The sequence below is a fragment of the Pongo pygmaeus genome, chromosome 5 (genome assembly GCF_028885625.2).
Source record: "Pongo pygmaeus isolate AG05252 chromosome 5, NHGRI_mPonPyg2-v2.0_pri, whole genome shotgun sequence".
Taxonomy (NCBI): Eukaryota; Metazoa; Chordata; class Mammalia; order Primates; family Hominidae; genus Pongo; species Pongo pygmaeus.
Genome location: NC_072378.2, coordinates 47,598,206 through 47,618,939, shown reverse-complemented (window position 1 = coordinate 47,618,939; position 20,734 = coordinate 47,598,206).

Below are 20,734 nucleotides of genomic sequence, written 5' to 3'. Positions count from 1 at the left end.
TCCAGTTTCTCACTGAAAGAGGAACTTAAAATTGCTAAGGTCTGGTTGTTGGAATTCTATAGAGCCACAGTTCCCAAGCAAAGGGAGACATGCAATGAATATGATATGATATATGATATGCTATAATGTATTCTACAGTTTTATAGATTTGTGTTTGGAAAGGTACCTGGAGGTTCGTAGGGAAGGACTTTAGTGAAAACTACCAAGCATTTCCTAGTCTTTTGGGTTAAATCTGAGAATTCAGTTTTTGAGATTGTCCTTATAGGAAATGGGTAGATACCTCATTGTTCCCGAATAAGTTCAGAGGGCTTTCATGGTCTTGAGGCAGGGTGAGATCTCATGTTGATAGAATATATTGTAGCATATCATATATCATATCATATTCATTGCATGTCTCCCATTGCATGTCATCCCGTGGCTCTACAGAATTCCAACAACCAGAACCTTAGCAATTTTAAGTTCCTCTTTCAGTGAGAAACTGGAAGTGGATGCCCTGCCTGAACATTTGGACACCCACGTCAGCGACATTAAAGGGTTTTTCTGGTTTCATCCACTTCCACATGGTTGGTTTCTAGACAACCATCCTGGTATTTAATTACACGGGTTCTTACACCAGGTTTCCCCACCTTTTGTCAATAAAAGATAGGAACTCTATCAGGAAGGAAAGCAAACTAGAATGGGTCACAGATGGTAGTGGAGGAGACAGAGTTTGCATTTCAGAGGATCTCAGAACTGCCACTAATTTCATGTGGGGGTAGAAGACACAAAGAATGAACGAATTGTTATTATGGTTAAGTTTGTGGGTTATTTGTACCTTGTGTCTTGGGATGCTTTCATTAATAACTCACATTTACACAGGTTTATACTTTACAAAGTGATTTTTATATTACCTTATTGAATCCTCACAACTATAAGGTAGGTACTATTATTGTGTCCATTTTATAGATTAAAAAACAGGCTTATAAAGGCTAAAGAACTTGCCTAAGGCCTATAGCAAAGTTGTAGAGATCAGACTTGAATCCATGTTTTCTGACTGTCTGAATCCAAGACTGACTGTTCCATGTATTTAGGACCAGTGACCGGAAATTCCTTGTTGGCTGAAATAGTGGGCAGAGATCACAGTGATTAAATTTATTTGGGTTATAAGTAAAGCCCTGCATGCAAGTTCAGTCAGTACTTGTGAAAGTATTGGAATGAGGTGACATGTGTTGATGATCCATGGGGAAGGAACATAGGAGATGTGGTTAAATGAAAGCTTAATATTGAACTAACATGATATATAGCTTTTCTAAAAAGAATGGAACCTCCAGCCGCATTATTAAAAAATAAGAAGTTCTGATCAGAGCCGATGATAGTGTCATTTGTATACTGTGTGGCACACTTTAGAGCTTTCCTCTAGCTTTGGGCTGTCTTACTTTGAGGAGTATGGCTGAAGTGAAAGGTTTCCAGTGTGTGGGGGGGACATAGGGGGATACCAAGAAGAGTAAGAAACAGAATCAGGAGCAACTGTTGGCAAGTCTAAGCCTGACAATGAAGGCCAGGCAACAGGGGAAAGATTAGCTTCAGTTATTTGAAGGGCTAAGGAAGAGATGATGTATTTTTCTCTAGAGGGTAATATACTTTCCTCTAGGCTGGTGTAGGCTAAGTACAATTAGACTGAGCTGCTTTTCAAATAAGAGAATGATTCCTGCTCTGGGAAAAAGTTGGGCCTGCATCAGTGGTTCTCAAACTTTCATGTAAATAAGAATCATCTGGGAATAAGCAGTCAATTAAAAAGGCAGATTCGGAGAATTCAATTCAGGTTTGTGGTGAATTCCAGAATGAGTTTCCCACACTTAGAGAAAGTGCTTTAGATCGTTGCCACTGTGGATGAGGACTGGCAGTATCCATAATACAAGGAAGCATTGTGTTAGGCACGCAGAATTTGAGGCCACTGTGTTGTGCTCCCTAAACTTGAATATGCAACTGAAACACCTGGGTATCTTAAAGGCAGATTCGGTTTTAATTGTTTTGTGGGACTGGGCTGAGGCTGCATTTCTTTCTTTCTTTTTTTTTTTTTTGAGACGGAGTCCCTCACTCTGGAGTGCAGCGGCAATGATCTCAGCTCAATGCAACCTCCACCTCCCAGATTCAAGCAATTCTGCCTCAGCCTCCCAAGTAGCTGGGACTACAGGCGCCCGACACCACATCTGGCTACTTTTTTTTGTATTTTTAGTAGAGACGGGGTTTCACTATGTTGGCCAGGCTGGGCTCAAACTCCTGACCTCGTGATTTGCCTGCCTCGGCCTCCCAAAGTGCTGGGATTACAGGTGTGAGCCACCGCACCCAGCCTGAGGCTGCATTTCTAACAAGCTCCTGGGTGATGTGGATGCTCCCGGTCATGAGATAACACTGGGTAGCCTGAAACAGGCCAGTTATGCCTCAGTTTCATGCAAAGGGTAGCACTAATACGGGAGATTATACCACTTCCATGTGAGAGAAGTAAACAAATTCTGATGACCCAATGAGATTTCCAGAACCAGACAATCTTGGGCAAATTCTACAGTAGTGGGTCTTAATTGTCACTGCACATTGAAATCAGCGGGAAAACTTTGAGAGACCCAATGCCCAGGCCATATACAAGATCAACAATGACAGAATCACGATAGGACTCAGGCAATGGCACTTTTTTTTTTTTAATTTTAAATTTTTAAATTTTTTTTCATTTGGGGGTAAGCTTTAAAAAAAAAGGTTTACTTTAGGTTCAGGGGTCCGTGTGCAGGTTGTGTGTATATATATATGTGTGTGTGTGTGTGTGTGTGTGTGTGTAAACTCTTGTCACAGGAGTTTATTGTACAGATTATTTTGTCACCCAAATAGTATACTAAGCCTAGTATCTAATAGTTATTTTTTTCTGATCCTCATCCCCGGCCACCATCCAACCTCAAATAGGCCCCAGTGTCTTGTTCCCCTCTTTGTGTCCATGTGTTCTCATCATTTAACTTCCACTTACAAGTGAGAACATGCAGTGTTTGGCTTTCTGTTCCTGCATTAGTTTACAAAGGATGATGGCCTCCAGCTCCATCCGTGTTCCTGCAAAGGACACGATCTCATCCTTTTTTATGGCTGTGTAGTATTCCATGGTACCACATTCCATATGTACGACATTTTCTTTATCCAGTTTACCATACATGGACATTTAGTTGATTCCATGTCTTTGCTACTGCGAGTAGTGCTGCAATAAACATATGCATGCATGTGTCTTTGTGGTAGAATGGTTTATATTCCTTTGGGTATATACCCAGTAATGGGATTGAGCAGCATTTTTTAAAGCTCTCCAGGAGATCCCAGTGTATAGTCAGCTTGGAGAATGATGTATTTAAAGCTTAGGAACAGAGCCTTTCTCAAGCCTCACCCAAGATCTGATGAACAAACCTTCCAGGGAGTTAACCTGAAGATCTGTAATTGAAAAGTGATTTTGCTATAGCCAGTCCTACTTGACTCTTCATGTTTGCTTTACGACCCATAACTTTACTGTAAGATTTATGTGATTATGCTAAGAATTGATACACACCAAGCACTAATGAGGTAACACCTTAAAGCTCAATTGCATTGATGAACCTACCTGCAAGTACAGTAATCAATTCTTCATGGTTTTTAGCATAATGTATAGGGTATTATTAGTCAAGAATATTTGGGAAATGATGTTATTCTGATTTAAGTTACTATATATTTGATAGAATGCCAATTTTCAAAGAGATATAGTGAGATATAATGAGTGATAAAACTGCCCTGACTATATTAGAGTCTCAGACTGCGCCATTTGGAGCAGCAATCTCATTGTACGATACTGCAGATGTAACAGGTACCTATGCTGGCCTTTGACTTGAGAAAGAAGATGTGATCTCTTGTTGAGCAGAATTGAGGTCCTTACCTTGGAAGGAGCCTTGGACATCACCTGGAGAACCCTGCAGTTTTCTGGTAGGGGAGCTAGACTCACATCTGCTAGTTAGTGGTGTAGTCTGGTCACCTTAGCCCCTATCAGCACTCTTTTTTGATTCCAAACTATCTCTTTTTGCTTCTTTTCTTACTACCTTTCTTGAAAGTAAGTAGAAAATGAAATCCACTCATCTGAGTAAGGATTGAGTTTTAAAAAGGCTTTTATTGTACTTGACTTTGAAGTAGCTGTTTACATGAAACACATTTGGATTTTGGAGTCTTGCATTTCCAATATAGATATTCATAGACTAGCTTGCCAGGATTCATAAGAAACATGCCAATGGGCACCTCTGGGAAGAAAAATGGGCTAGCAAGGACGTAGAAGGCAAAGAAGGACATGTTCTTGTCATGATTTGTTCTATTGAGCATTTTGAGTAGTACATCATTTGTATATATTATTGAATTCAAAAAGTTGTAAATAAAAACTGTAGAATGTTTCTATGGCATCCAGGAAATGTGCACTGATGAAGCCCAAGGTAAGAGTCATATGCACTAGACTTAAAATGCTAGCAATAGCTTTGTGAGGAGCATTTTGGCAAAATCTGCAAAGGGAATCAGCCTCTTGCCCTGCTCTCCAGGAGAAGTGGCCACCTTCCCCATCCCTCCACATCCTCTTTATGAGAATTTGACATCCTTTTCTTGGGCTTAGATCACAAACATAAAAGTAATACAAAGTTCAAATGGAGAGAATTCAAAGTTCGAAATTTAGGGAGATGGGGCAGAGTAGCTAATTTCTGGCCAAAACATCTTTTTATATTTCTTAGCACAGAAATCTCTCATAATCAGGCTGGGCGCAGTGGCTCACGCCTGTAATCCCAGCACTTTGGGAGGCCGAGGCAGGCAGATCACCTGAGGTGACCAACATGGAAAAACCTTGTCTCTACTAAAAATACAAAATTAGCTAGGCCTGGTGGCTCATGCCTGTAATCCCAGCTACTCGGGAGGCTGAGGTGGGAGAATCGCTTGAGCCCGGGAGGCAGGAGGTTGCGGTGAGCCTAGATCATGCCATTGCACTCCAGCCTGGACAACAAGAGCGAAACTCTGTCTGGAAAAAAAAGAAAAAAAAAAAGACATCTCTCATAATCAGTGTCTGTGAGGAAAAATATCAAAGATTTCTTAAGGATCCTTCAGCAGTTCATCTCTCCAAAGGAGATACTTCTGTTCTGCACTGGCACTGTCTCATTGTCACTCATCTACTGCTTTATCCACAGCAACATGCCAAACAGGAAATCTCATGGGGAAGGAGAAGGCAGAAAGGCAGCTCATTTCCAAGAATCCTATGACAATTGTTTCTCACTGCTTCCAGAAACTTAGAACGGCCAATTTCATAGCATTGGTTTTTTGTTGTTGTTGTTGCTGTTTAAATATAGTGCACTTACCCACAGAAACATTCATTTCATCACTCCACTCATCTATCTATGAAATATTTGAGCAACTACCAGGCACTATGTTAGAAGCTAGAAGTACAAAGAAGAATTTGATACAAGATTGTAACTACCAATGAGAACAAGGCATTAATTCACTGCTATATTCTCAGCATCTAGACTCATGCCTGGAACATGGTAGGGGTTCAGTCACTACAATGTTGAATAAATAAATGAGTGCATGATCCTGGCTTCAAGAATTCACAACTTAGAAAGAGAAACAGATTTATGAACATCATCAAATGTATCCGAGTGAAATGATAGTAATATGAAGAGGATATTAGGAAAGCCAGAAACTAAATATGAATCAAGGAAAAGTATTGCAAGATCCCTACTGTAAACCTTCTTTCTTATTAATCTTAAAGAAAATTGCATCAAAAACAAAGGGCTGACAGTTGCAGTTCCATGCATTTCAAAGCTTGAGGAAGGAAGATGAAAAGGGGAAGAAAACAAAAGGAAAAATATAGGCATAAGGTAGACATGATTTTATAAGCAAGGATTTCGAATCTTTTATAAATTGGTTGTTCCACCATTTCCCGGGCTTATTGTTTACTATCATTACAAGATAAGACGTGAGGCCCAGTCATGCTATTCCTTTGTGCATATCACATACTCAGAGGATAGAAAGGTTGTATGTCCCCTCATGGAAAGACTCTTCCTATAAAGTATTCAAAGCACTTGGCATTATTCACTCTTCAATCTTAACCTGAATCTTATGATGTGGGGTCTGCTATTTCCATTCTACTAATGAGGAATTTGAGGCGAAGAGAGACAGTGACTTTCCTAAAGTCACACAGCTAGTAAAGGGTATAGCCAGGAAGGCTTGTTACAAAGATGAGTGAGCCAGGCATGGTGGTAAATCCTGGAGACAAAATAGCAAATGAAGTGGATCTGATTCCTGTTTTCCTAGAGCCTCTCACCTGGACTCAACTGAAATTGAATTTTGGGGTAGGGAGGCTTTTTCCTTAGTAAAATATTTTGTACTTTTAAATAATTTAAGACACACAAGTTTCAAAAATATCACAGTGAGTTTCTATTTCCTTCACCTAGCTTTTTATTTTAATAGTTTCTCTATTCTTCACATAGCTTTTTCTAAGAATAATATCTTGTGTAGCCATAGACATTATCAAAATCAGAAAATTGACATTGGTACAATACTACTAACTGAAACTACAGAACATAGTTCATGTTAGTTTTTAACCTGTACTTTTTTGGGGGTGGATATGAAATGTTATCACATGTATTGATTCACTTGGTAACCACCACCATAATTAGAATATGGAACCATTTCTTCACACAAAGAAACTTCCTTCTGCTAACTTTATATTCATACCTTACTTTCCACCGTAAACCCGGCAACTGTGTCCATCACTATAGTTTTGTGATTTAGAGAATGTTAAATAAATGGAATCATACAGGATATAGCCTTCTGAGATTGCCCTTATTTCACTCGGCGTAATTCCCTTGAGATCTGACCACAATTGTTTTGCATATCAGTACTCCTTATTCACGATTTTGAAATTCTTCACCTGGATGGGGCTAGAGAGAACTTGATGCTTTCCCCAGAATGAAGAGTCCCAATTTGTATATCAGTGTTAGGAAGAAAACAAAACAAATACTTAAGGTGAGATTTTCACGGACTTAAAGAAAAAACAAACAACTTTTATTTTAAGTTCAGGGGTGCATGTGCAGGTTTGTTAAATAGGTAAACTTGTGTCATGGGGTATGTTGTACAGATTATTTCATCACCCAGGTATTAAGCCTATTATCCATTAGTTATTTTTCCTGATCCTCTCCCTCCTCCCACCCTCCAACCTCCAATAGGCCTCAATGTGTGTTGTTCTCCTCTATGCATCCATGTGTTCTTATCATTTAGCTCCACTTATAAGTGAGACCATGTGGTATTTAGTTTTCTGTTACTGAATTCATTTGCTAAGGATAATGGCATCCAGCTCCATCTATGTTCCTGCAAAGGAGATTATCTTGTTCTTTTTTGTGGCTGAATAGTATTCCATAGTGTACATGTACCACATTTTCTTTTTCTTCTTTTTTTTTTTTCTATTGAGATGGAGTCTCACTCTGTTGCCCAGGCTGGAGTGCAGTGGCATGATCTCAGCTCACTGGAACCTCCGCCTCCCAGGTTCAAGTGATTCTGCTGTCTCAGTCTCCCCCGAGTAGCTGAGATTACAGGTGTGTGCCACCATGCCTGGCTAATTTTTGTATTTTTAGTAGAGATGGGGTTTCACCATTTTGCCCAGGCTGGTCTTGTACTCCTGACCTCAAGTGATCTGCCCACCTTGGCCTCCCAAAGTGCTGGGATTACAGGCATGAGCTACTGTGCCTGGCCTTTATCATAGAATGATTTGTATTCCTTGGGGGATATACTCAGTTATGGTATTACTGGGTCAAATTGTATTTCTGCTTTTAGGTCTTTTAGGAATCACCATACCAATTTCTACAGTGGTTGAACTAATTTACTCCAACCAACAATGTTTAAGCATTCCTTTTTCTCCACAACCTCACCAGCATCTGTTATTTTTTGACTTTTTTAATAATAGCCATTCTGACTGGTGTGAGATGGTATTTCGTTGTGGTTTTGATTAGCATTTCTCTAATCATCAGTTATGTTGTTGAACTTTTGTTCATATAATTGTTGGCTGCATGTATGTCTTCTTTTGAAAAGGGTCTGTTCATATCCTTTGCCCACTTCATAACGGTTTTTTTTTTTCCTTGTAAATTTACAAAAACAGAAGCATAGATCAATGGAACAGAAGAGAGAACCGAGAAATAAGGCCACACACCTAAGACCATCTGATCTTGGACAAAGCTGACAAAAACAAGTAATGGAGAAAAGAGTCCCTATCCAGTAGATGGTGCTGGAATAACTGACTAGCCATATGCAGAAGATTGAGGCTAGACCCCTTCCCCACACCATATACAAAAATCAACTCAAGATGATTAAACACTTAAATGTGAAACCCAAAACTATAAAAACCCTAGAAGACAACCTAGGCAATACCATTTTGGACATAAGAACAGGCAAAGATTGCATGGCAAAGATAAAAAAGGTAATTGCAACAAAAGCAAAAATTGACAAATGGGATCTAATTAAACTAAAGAGCATCTATACAGCAAAGGAAACTATCAACAGAGTAAAGAGACAACCTACAGAATGGGGGAAAATGTTTGCAAACTGTGCATTTGACAAAGGTCTAATTTCCAGCATCCATAAGGAACTTGAACAAATTTCATGGACTATTTTAAAAAGTGTGTCATTAATATAAAAACTATTTATATTAGCAGTATTTAATCATTAACACCTGTAAAGAAAAAGAAAAATAGAAGGTAAATGTTCTTACTGAGATAGCAGAGCTTTAAGATTCATTTTCATTTTAAGTTTATTTTATTTTGCCAGTGTATTAACATTTAGAGGTCTGTTACACTAACATTAATTATTAATGTTTTCATTTCCATAATAGTTAAGAGCTTTTTCAAGCACTCATGTCTGTAAAAAATATTTTAAAGTTTCTTTTGTTGTAGCAGGAAAAAAAAAGAAAAATTGAGTTTGTTCTTTTTAATTGCTGAGTAGTATTCCATGGTATAGATGTACCATAGTTTCCTTGACCATTCAAACTTTGAAGGACATTTGGACTGTTTCCAGTTTCTGGCTATTATAAATAAAGCTATGAACATTCGTATACAGGTTTTTGTGCAGACCTAAGTTTTCATTTCTTTAGGGTAAATACACCTGAGTTTTTTGGAGTGTATGTTTCATTTCTTTAGGGTAAATACACCTGAGCTGATTGTTGGGGAGTGTTGTAAGTGTATGTTTAACTTTATAATAGACTGTCAAGCTGTTTTCACAGTAGTGGTACTATTGATACGGCTCCGATGAGTGGAGGAACACCAGGGGTCTTGTCTCCAGTCTAACTGGAAAAAACGACACAGACACACATGGAGTGGTTTTAAGGAGTGGAGAGTTTAATAGGCAAGAAAGAAGGGGGAAGAAAGAAAGAAGAAACTCCTCTGTATAAAGACAGAGGGAGGGGGCCTCCAAAGCTGAGAGAGGGAAACCTTAAGTGCCACGGATACCAGCCAGTTTTATGAGTAGGCTGGAGGAGGCGGTGTCTGATTTGCATAGGGCTCAGGGGATTGGTTTGACCAGGCATGTCATTCACGTAGCCAGTGAACGACTCTAGCCTTTTAATATGCAAATGCAGGGCGTAATGATGTTCCACACACTTGGGGATATGGGGGTTGGGCATGTTGCTCGGAACATGTGTGGCAAGGGCAAGAAGGCCGAGGGAATTGCCATGTTTGGGTGGACCCAGTTTCTAATGGCCTGTATTTGCATATCAAAGGTTGCCAGCCTGGCCCTAAGAGCTGCTTTTAAAAACGAAAACTTCCCAAGGATCCCTTTTCCTCTCTAGCTGCCTAAAATAATTTCTTAATAACTACTACAACAGTATTGTATAATATAATCCCATATTGATGTATAAGAGATTCACTTGCACTGTATCCATGCTAGTCTTTGGTATTGGCAATATTCTTTATTATAGTCATTCAACTAAGTGTGTAGTGGCACAAACTTAAATTTATAAAGCTATGGGCTGGGCGCAGTGTCTCACACCTGTAATCCCAGCACTTTGTGAGGCCAAAGCTGGAGGATTGCTTGAGTCTAGGAGTTCAAGACCAGCCTGTGCAACATGGCGAAATTTCGTATTTTAACTAAAAATACGAAAAATTAGCTGGGCATGGTGGCGCACGCCTGTAGTCCCAGCTACTTGGGGGGCTGAGGTTCAAGGATCCGTGAACCTGGGAGGTCGAGGCTGCAGTGAGCTAAGATTGCACCACTGTATTCCAGCCTGGGCAACTGGAGTGAGCCCTTGCCTCAAAGAATAAAAAATAAAAAAGTTATGAAGACATGCAACTAAGTAAGAATTTAAAATTGAAAAGTGCTATCTTAGCCAGGTGTGGTGGCTCACGCCTGTAATCCCAGCATTTTGAGAAGCTGAGGCAGGCAGATCACCTGAGGTCAGGAGTTTGAGACCAGACAGGCCAACATGGTAAAACCTCATCTCTACTAAAAATACAAAAAATATCTGGGTGTGATGGTGGACTGAGGCACCAGAATCGCTTGAACCTGGAGGCAGAGGTTGCAGTGAGGTGAAATTGTGCCACAACTCCAGCCTAGGTGACAGAGCCAGACTCTGTCTCAAAAAAAAAAAAAAAAAAAAGAAAGAAAGAAAAAAGAAAAGTGCTATCTCTCTGATGCTTACTTCTATTTAATTGCTACAATTTCATTCTTATTTTCTTAAAAAAATTCACTTTATGTGTGTTAAGAACACTTAACATGAGTCTACTCCCTTAAAATATTAAGTGTACAGTATAGTATTGTTGACCATAGGCACAATGTTGTACTGTAGGTCTCTAGAACTTATGCATCTTGCGTAACTGAAACTTTAGGCCTGTTGATTATTAATTCCCCATTTCCCCTTGGAAACACTATTCTACTCTTTGCTTTTATGAATTTGACTGTTTTAGAGTCCTCTTATAAATGGAATCATGCAGTATTTGTCTTTCTGTGACTATTTCACTTATCATAATGTCCTCATGGTTTATCCAGGTTGTCGCACACTACAGAATTTTCTTCTTTTAAGGCTGAATAATATTCCATTGTCTATATATGCATTTTCTTTGTCTATTCATCTATTGGTGGACATTTAGGTTGTTTCTGTCTTCTGGCTATTGTATGAATAGTGCTACAATAAATATGGGAGCACTAATGTCTCTTCAAGATCCTGATTTCAATTCTTTTGGATAAAGACCCAGACGTGGGATTGTTGAATGACAATAGAACAGTAGAACAATAGTTCTATTTTTAATTTTTGAGGAAACTCCATACTGTTTTCTATAGGGGTTGCATCATTTTGCATTCCTATCAACAGTGTAAGAGGGTTCCAATTTCTCCACATCCTCCTCAACAATTACCTTAAATTTTTCCATAACAATCGTCTTTATTTCCTTCTCCTGCCTGATTGCCCTGGCCAGAACTTCCAACACTATGTTGAATAGGAGTGGTGAGAGAGGGCATCCTTGTCTTGTGTCAGTTTTCAAAGGGAATGCTTCCAGTTTTTGCCCATTCAGTATGATATTGGCTGTGGGTTTGTGATAAATAGCTCTTATTATTTTGAGATACGTCCCATCAATACCTAATTTATTGAGAGTTTTTAGCATGAAGTGTTGTTGAATTTTGTCAAAGGCCTTTTCTGCATCTATTGAGATAATCATGTGGTTTTTGTCGTTGGTTGTTTATATGTTGGATTACGTTTATTGATTTGCGTACGTTGAACCAGCCTTGCATCCCAGGGATGAAGCCCACTTGATCATGGTGGATAAGCTTTTTGATGTGCTGCTGGATTTGGTTTGCCAGTATTTTATTGAGGATTTTTGCTTCAATGTTCATCAGGGATATTGGTCTAAAATTGTCTTTTTTTGTTGTGTCTCTGCCAGGCTTTGGTATCAGGATGATGCTGGCCTCATAAAATGAGTTAAGGAGGATTCCCTCTTTTTCTATTGATTGGATAGTTTCAGAAGGAATGGTACCAGCTCCTCCTTGTACCTCTGGTAGAATTCGGCTGTGAATCCATCTGGTCCTGGACTTTTTTTGGTTGGTAAGCTATTAATTATTGCCTGAATTTCAGAGCCTGTTATTGGTCTATTCAGAGATTCAACTTCTTCCTGGTTTAGTCTTGGGAGGGTGTATGTGTCGAGGAATTTATCCATTTCTTCTAGATTTTCTAGTTTATTTGCATAGAGGTGTTTATAGTATTCTCTGATGGTAGTTTGTATTTCTGTGGGATTGGTGGTGATATCTCCTTCATCATTTTTTATTGTGTCTATTTGATTCTTCTCTCTTTTCTTCTTTATTAGTCTTGCTAGCGGTCTATCAACTTTGTTGATCTTTTCAGAAAACCAGCTCCTGGATTCATTGATTTTTTGAAGGGTTTTTTGTGTCTCTATTTCCTTCAGTTCTGCTCTGATCTTAGTTATTTCTTGCCTTCTGCTAGCTTTTGAATGTGTTTGCTCTTGCTTCTCTAGTTCTTTTAATTGTGATGTTAGGGTGTCAATTTTAGATCTTTCCTGCTTTCTCTTGTGGGCATTTAGTGCTATAAATTTCCCTCTACACACTGCTTTGAATGTGTCCCAGAGATTCTGGTATGTTGTGTCTTTGTTCTCGTTGGTTTCAAAGAACATCTTTATTTCTGCCTTCATTTCGTTACGTACCCAGTAGTCATTCAGGAGCAGGTTGTCCAGGGCAATCAGGCAGGAAAAGAAAATAAAGGGTATTCAATTAGGAAAAGAGGAAGTCAAATTGTCCCTGTTTGCAGATGATGTGATTGTATATCTAGAAAACCCCATTGTCTCAGCCCAAAATCTCCTTAAGCTGATAGGCAACTTCAGCAAAGTCTCAGGATACAAAATCAGTGTGCAAAAATCACAAGCATTCTTATACATCAATAACAGACAAACAGAGCCAAATCATGAGTGAACTCCCATTCACAATTGCTTCAAGGAGAATAAAATACCTAGGAATCCAACTTACAAGGGATGCGAAGGACCTCTTAAAGGAGAACTACAAACCACTGCTCAATGAAATAAAAGAGGATGCAAACAAATGGAAGAACATTCCATGCTCATGGGTAGGAAGAATCAATATCGTGAAAATGGCCATACTGCCCAAGGTAGTTTATAGATTCAATGCCATCCCCATCAAGCTACCAATGACTTTCTTCACAGAATTGGAAAAAAACTACTTTAAAGTTCATATGGAACCAAAAAAGAGCCTGCATCGCCAAGTCAATCCTAAGCCAAAATAACAAAACTTGAGGCATCACGCTACCCGACTTCAGGCTATACTACAAGGCTACAGTAACCAAAACAGCATGGTACTGGTACCAAAACAGAGATGTAGACTAATGGAACAGAAAAGAGCCCTCAGAAATAATGCCGCATGTCTACAACCATCTGATCTTTGACAAACCTGACAAAAACAAGCAATGGGGAAAGGATTCCCTATTTAATAAATGGTTCTGGGAAAACTGGCTAGCCATATGTAGAAAGCTGAAACTGGATCTCTTCCTTACACCTTATACAAAAATTAATTCAAGATGGATTAAAGACTTAAATGTTAGACCTAAAACCATAAAAACCCTGGAAGAAAACCTGGGCAGTACCATTCAGGACATAGGCATAGGCAAGGACTTCATGTCTAAACCACCAAAAGCAATGGCAACAAAAGCCAAAATTAACAAATGGGATCTAATTAAACTAAAGAGCTTCTGCACAGCAAAAGAAACTACCATCAGAGTGAACAGGCAACCTACAGAATGGGAGAAAATTTTTGCAATCTACTCATCTGACAAAGGGCTAATATCCAGAATCTACAATGAACTCAAATAAATTTACAAGAAAACAACAAACAACCCCATCAAAAAGTGGGTGAAGGATATAAACAGACACTTCTCAAAAGAAGACATTTATGCAGCCAAAAGACACATGAAAAAATGCTCATCATCACTGGCCATCAGAGAAATGCAAATCAAAACCACAATGAGATACCATCTCACACCAGTTAGAATGGCAATCATTAAAAAGTCAGGCAACAATAGTTGCTGGAGAGGATGTGGAGAAATAGGAACACTTTTACACTGTTGGTGGGACTGTAAACTAGTTCAACCCTTGTGGAAGTCAGTGTGGCGATTCCTCAGGGATCTAGAACTAGAAATACCATTTGACCCAGCCATCCCATTACTAGGTATATACCCAAAGGATTATAAATCATGCTGCTATACAGACACATGCACATGTATGTTTATTGTGGCACTATTCACAATAGCAAAGACTTGGAACCAAGCCAAATGTCCAACAAGGATAGACTGGATTAAGAAAATGTGGCACATATACACCATGGAATACTATGCAGCCATAAAATATGATGAGTTCATGTCCTTTGTAGGGACATGGATGAAGCTGGAAACCATCATTATCAGCAAACTATTGCAAGGACGAAAAACGAAACACTGCATGTTCTCACTCATAGGTGGGAACTGAACAATGAGAACACATAGACACGGGGTGGGGAACATCACACACCGGGGCCTGTTGTTGGGTGGGGGGAGGGGGGAGGGATAGCATTAGGAGATATACTTAATGTTAAATGACGAGTTAATAGGTGCAGTACACCAACATGGCACATGTATACATATGTAAACATGCACGTTGTGCTCATGTACCCTAAAACTTAAAGTAAAATAAAAAAAAGACATTTAAAAAAAACCATCTTGACAGATGCAAAGTGATATTTCATTGTGGTTTTGATTTGCATTTTTCTGATGATTAATGACATGGAACATCTTTTCATATACCTGTGGACCATTTGTATGCCTTCTTTAGAGAAATGTCTCTTCAAGTCTTTAGCCCGTTTTTAAATTGGGATATTAGTATTTTTGCTATTGAGTGGTAGGAATTCCTTATATATTTTGAAAATATATATTTTGAAAAACTCCTTCTTGGATAAATGGTTTGCAAATATTTTCTTCCAATCTATAATTTGCGCTTTCACAATGTTGATGGTTTTCTTTGTTCTGCAGAAGCTTTTTAGTTTGATGTAGTCCTACGTGTCTATTTTTGCTTTTGTTGCCTGTGCTTCTGATGTCATATCTATGCAATGAATGCCAAGAACAATGACAAAGGGATTTTTCCCTATATTTTCTTTGTTTTTCTTCAACTTTAATTTTAATTTCCATGGTACATGTGCAGGATGTCCAGGTTTGTTACATAGGTAAACGTGTGCCATGGTGGTTTGCTGCACAGATTAATCCATCACCTAGGTGTTAAGCCCAGCATCCATTAGCTAGTCTTCCTGATGCCTTCTCTCCCTCCCCTGCCAACAGGCCCCAGTGCGTGTTGTTCCCCCCATGTGTCCATGTGTTCACATCCATCAGCTCCCACTTATAAGTGAGAACATGTGGTGTTTGGTTTTCTGTTCCTGTGTTAGTTTGCTGAAGATAATGGCTTCCAGCTCCATCCATGATGATCTCCATCAGATCATGCAAAGGATATGATCTTGTTCCTTTTTATGGTTCCATAGTATTCATGGTGTATCTATACCACATACCACATTTTCTTTATTCAGTCTATCACTGATTGAAATTTGGGTTAATTTCATGTTTTTGCTATTGTGAATAGTGCTGCAATGAACATATGCGTGCATGTGTCTTTATAATAGAATAATTTATATTCCTTGGGGTGTGTACTCAGTAATGGTATTACTGGGTTGAATGGAATTTCTGCTTTTAGGTTTTCGAGAAAACACCATACCAATTTCCACAATAATTCAACTGATTTACACTCTCACCAACAATATGTAACCATTCCTTTTTCTCCACAACCTCACCAGCATCTGTTATTTTTTTACTTTTTAATATAAAAGCCATTCTGACTGGTGTGAATGATATCTCACTGTGGTTTTGATTAGCATTTCTCTAATGACTGGTTATGTTGTTGAACTTTTGTTTATATGATTGTTTGCTGCGTGTGTGTCTTCTTTTGGGAAATGTCTGTTCACGTCCTTTGCCCACTTTTTAATTGGGTTGTTTGTCTTGTTCTTGTAAATTTGTTTAAGTTCCTTGTAGACTCTGGATATTAGACCTTTGTCAGAAAATTTCTTGCAGAAATTTTCTCCCATTCTGTAAGTTGTCAGTTCACTCTGATGATAGTTTATTTTTGCTGTGCAGAAGCTCTTCATTTTAATTAGATCCCATTCGTCAATTTTTGCTTTTGTTGCAATTGCTTTTGGCATTTTCGTCATGACATCTTTGCTGTTGCCTATGTCCTGCATGGTATTGCCTAGGTTTTCTTCTAGCAGTTCTACAGTTTTTGGTTTGACATTTACGTCTTTACTCCATCTTGAGTTAATTTTTGTATAAAGTGTAAGGAAATGGTCCAGTTTCAATTTTCTGCATGTAGCTAGCCAGTTCTCCCAGAACCATTTATTAAATAGAGATTCCTTTCCCCATTGCTTGTTTTTGTCAGGTTTGTTGAAGATCAGATGGCTGTAGGTGTGCAATCTTATTTCTGAGTTCTCTATTCTGTTCCATTGGTCTATATGTCTGTTTTGGTACCAGTACAACCCTGTTTTGGTTACTGTAGCCTTGTAGAGTAGTTTGAAGTTGAGTAGCATGATGCCTCCAGCTTTGTTCTTTTTACTTAGGACTCTCTTGGCTATATGGGCTCTCTTTTGGTTTCATATAAATTTTAAAATGGTTTTTTCTAGCTCTGTGAAGAATGTCAAGGATAGTTTAATGGGAATAGCATTGAATCTATAAATTACTTTGGGTAGTATGGCCATTTTCACGATATTGATTCTTCCTATCCATGAGCATGGAATATTTTTCCATTTGTTTGTGTCCTCTCTGATTTCCTTGAGAAATGATTTGTAGTTCTCCTTGAAGAGGACCTTCATTTCCCTTGTTAGCTGTGTTCTTAGATATTTTATTCTATTTGCAGAAATTGCAAAGGGGAATTCATTTATGATTTGGCTGTCTGCTTGTCTGTTGCTAGCGTATAGGAATGCTAGCAATTTTTGCACTTAGATTTTGTATCCTGAGACTTTGCTGAAGTTGCTTATCAGCTTAAGGAGGTTTTGGGCTGAGATGATGGAATTTTCTAGATATGGGATTATGTCATCTGCAAACAAAGATAATTCGACTTCCTCTTTTCCTATTTGAATACGCTTTATATCTTTCTCTTGCCTGATTGCCCTGGCCAGAACTTCCAATACTACATTGAATAGGAGTGGTGAGAGGGCATCCTTGTCTTGTGCCAGTGTCCAAGGAGGATGCTTCCAGCTTTTGCCCATTCAGTATATTGGCTGTGGGTTTGTATATATGGCTCTTATTATTTTGAGGTATGTTCCTTCAGTACCTAGTTTATTGAGCATTTTTAACATGAAGCAATGTTGAATTTTATTGGAGGCCTTTTCTGCATCTATTGAGATAATCATGTGGTTTTTGTCTTTACTTCTGTTTATGTTATGAATTATATTTACTGATTTGCATATGTTGAACCAAACTTTCATCCTTGGGATGAAGCCAACTTGACCATGGTGGATAAGCTTTTTGATGTGCTGCTGGATTTGGTTTGCCAGTGTTTTATTGAGGATTTTTGTATCAATGTTCATCAGGGATATTAGCCTGAAATTTTCTTTACTTGTTGTATCTCTGCCAGGTTTTGGCATCAGGATAATGCTGGCTGTATAAAATGAGTTAGGGAAGAGTCCTTCCTTTTCAATTATTTGAAATAGTTTCAGTAGAAATGGAACCAGCTCCTCTTGGTACCTCTGGTAGAATTCATCTGTAAATCCATCTGGTCCTGGTCTTTTTTTTTTTTTTTTTTTTGGTTGGTGGGCTATTTATTACTGCCTCAATTTCAGAATTCATTATTGGTCTATTCAGGGATTCAATTTCTTCCTGTTTCAGTCTTGGGAGGGTGTATGTGTCCAGGAATTTATCTGCTTCTTCTAGATTTCTCTTGCCTAGTTTATGTGCATAGAGATGTTTATAGTATTCTCTGATGGTTTGTATTCTGTGGGGTCAGTGGTGATATCCCCTTTATCATTTTTTATTGTGTCTATTTGATTCTCCTCTCTTTTCTTCTTTATTAGTCTAGCTAGTGGCCTATATATTTTATTAAGTTTTTTTCAAAAAAACAACTCCTGGATTTGTTTATTGTTTGAAGGTTTTTTTGTGTCTCTATCTCCTTCAGTTCAGCTCTGGTTTTGGTTGTTTCTTGTCTTCTGCTAGCTTTGGGGTTTATTTGCTTTTGGTTTTCTAGTTCTTTTAGTTGTGATGTTCAGTTGTCAATTAGAGATCTTTCTAGCTTTTTGATGTGGGGCATTTAGTGCTATAAATTTCCCTTTTAACACTTTTTTAGCTGCGTCCTAGAGATTCTTGTACATTGTCTCTTTGTTCTTATTAGTTTCAAAGAACTTCTTGATTTCTGCCATGATTTCGTTATTTACCCAGGAGTCATTCAGGAGCAGGTTGTTCAATTTCCATGTAGTTGTGTGGTTTTGAGTGAGTTTCTACTTTGAGTTCTAATTTGATTGTGCTGAGTCTGAGATACTGTTTGTTATGATCTCAGTTCTTTTGCATTTGCTGAGGAGTGTTTTACTTCCAACTATGCAATCAATTCTAGAGTCAGTGCCATGTGGCAACGGGAAGAATGTATGTATATTCTGTTGGTTTTGGGTGGAGAGTTCTGTAGATATCTATCAGGTCCACTTGATCCAGAGCTGATTTCAGGTCCTGAATATCTTCGTTAATTTTCTATCTCAATGATATGTCTAAAATCATCAGCGAGGTGTTGAAGTTTCCCATTGTTATTGTGTGGAAGTCTAAGTCTCTTTGTAGGCCTCTAAGACCTTGCTTTATGAATCTGGGTCCTCCTGTATTGGGTGCATATATATTTAGGATAGTTAGCTCTTCTTGGTGAATTGAACTCTTTACCATTCCTTTCTTTGTCTTTTTGATCTTTGTTAGTTTAAAGTCTGTATTGTCAAAAACTAGGATTGCAATCCCTGCTTTTTTCTGTTTTCCATTTACTTGGTAAATTTTCCTCCATTCCTTTATTTTGAGCCTATGTGTGTCTTTGCATATGAGATGGGTTTCTTGAATACAGCGTACTGATGGGTCTTGACTCTTTATCCAGCTTGCCATTCTGTGTCTTTTAATTGGGGCATTTAGCCCATTTACATTTAAGGTTAATACTGTGTTGTGATTTGATCCTGTCATTACGATGCTGGCTGGTTATTTTGCAGATTTGTTTATGTAGTTGCTTCCTAGTATCACTAGTCTGTGTATGTCAGTGTGTTTTTTTAGTGGCTGGTAACAGTTTTTCCTTTCCATATTTAGTGCTTCCTTCAGGAGCTCTTGCAAGGCAGGCCTGGTGGTGATGAATTCCCTCAGCATTTGCTTGCCTGAAAAGGATCTTATTTCTCCTTTGCTTATGAAGCTTAGTTTGGCTGGATATGAAATTCTGGGTTGGACACTCTTTTCTTTAAGAATGTTGAATATTGTCCCCCAATCTCTCCTGGCTTGTAGGGTTTCTGCTGAAAGGCCCATTTTTAGTCTGATGGGCTTTCCTTTGTGGGTGGCCTGGCCTTTCTTTCTGGCTACCCTTAACATTTTTTCTTTCATTTCAACTTTGGAGAATCTGACGATTTTGTGTATTGGGGTTGAACTTCTCATGGAGTATCTTACTGGGTTTCGAATTCGAATGTTAGCCTGTCTTGCTAGGTTGAGAAAGTTCTCATGGATGATACTCTTTTTTTTTTTTTTTTGATTCAAAATCTCACTCTGTTGCGCAGCTTGAGTGCAGTGGTGCGATCTTGGCTCACTACAGCCTCCACCTCCAGGGTCCAAATGACTCTCCTGCCTCAACCTCCTGAGTAGCTGGGACTACAGGCACATGCAACCTCACTGAGCTAATTTTTATATTTTCTTTTTTTTTTTTTTCCCACTCGGTCAATTGCATTTCTCATACAAAGCTGAAAAATGCTCTCTTGTAATTTTCATTTTATAATAGCAATTCTTTTTTTTTTATGAAGTATTTATTGATCATTCTTGGGTGTTTCTCGGAGAGGGGATATGGCGGGGTCATAGGATAATAGTGGAGAGAAGGTCAGGAGATAAACACATGAACAAAGGTCTCTGGTTTTCCTAGGCAGAGGTCCCTGCGGCCTTCTGCAGTGTTTGTGCCCCTGGGTGCTTGAGATTAGGGAGTGGTGATGACTCTTAAAGAGCATGCTGCCTTCAAGCATCTGTTTAACAAAGCACATCTTGCACCGCCCTTAATCCATTTAACCGAGTTGACACAGCACATGTTTCAGAGAGCATGGGCTGGGGGAAAGGCCATAGATCAACAGCATCCCAAGGCAGAAGAATTTCTCCTAGTCAGAACAAAATGGAGTCTCCTATGCCCAACTCTTTCTACACAGACACAGCAACAATCTGATCTCTCCTTCCTTTCCCCGCACTTCCCCCCCTTCTTTTCAACAAAACCGCCATCGTCCTCATGGCCTGCTCCCGATGGTCGCTGTCTCTTCGGAGCTGTTGGGTACACCTCCCAGACGGGGCTGCCTGGCAGAGGCGCTCCTCAACTCCCAGACGGGGCGGCCGGGAAGAGGCGCTCCTCACTTCCTCCCAGACGGGGTGGCGGCCAGGCAGAGGCGCTCCTCACCTCCCAGACGGGGCGGCCAGGCAGAGGCG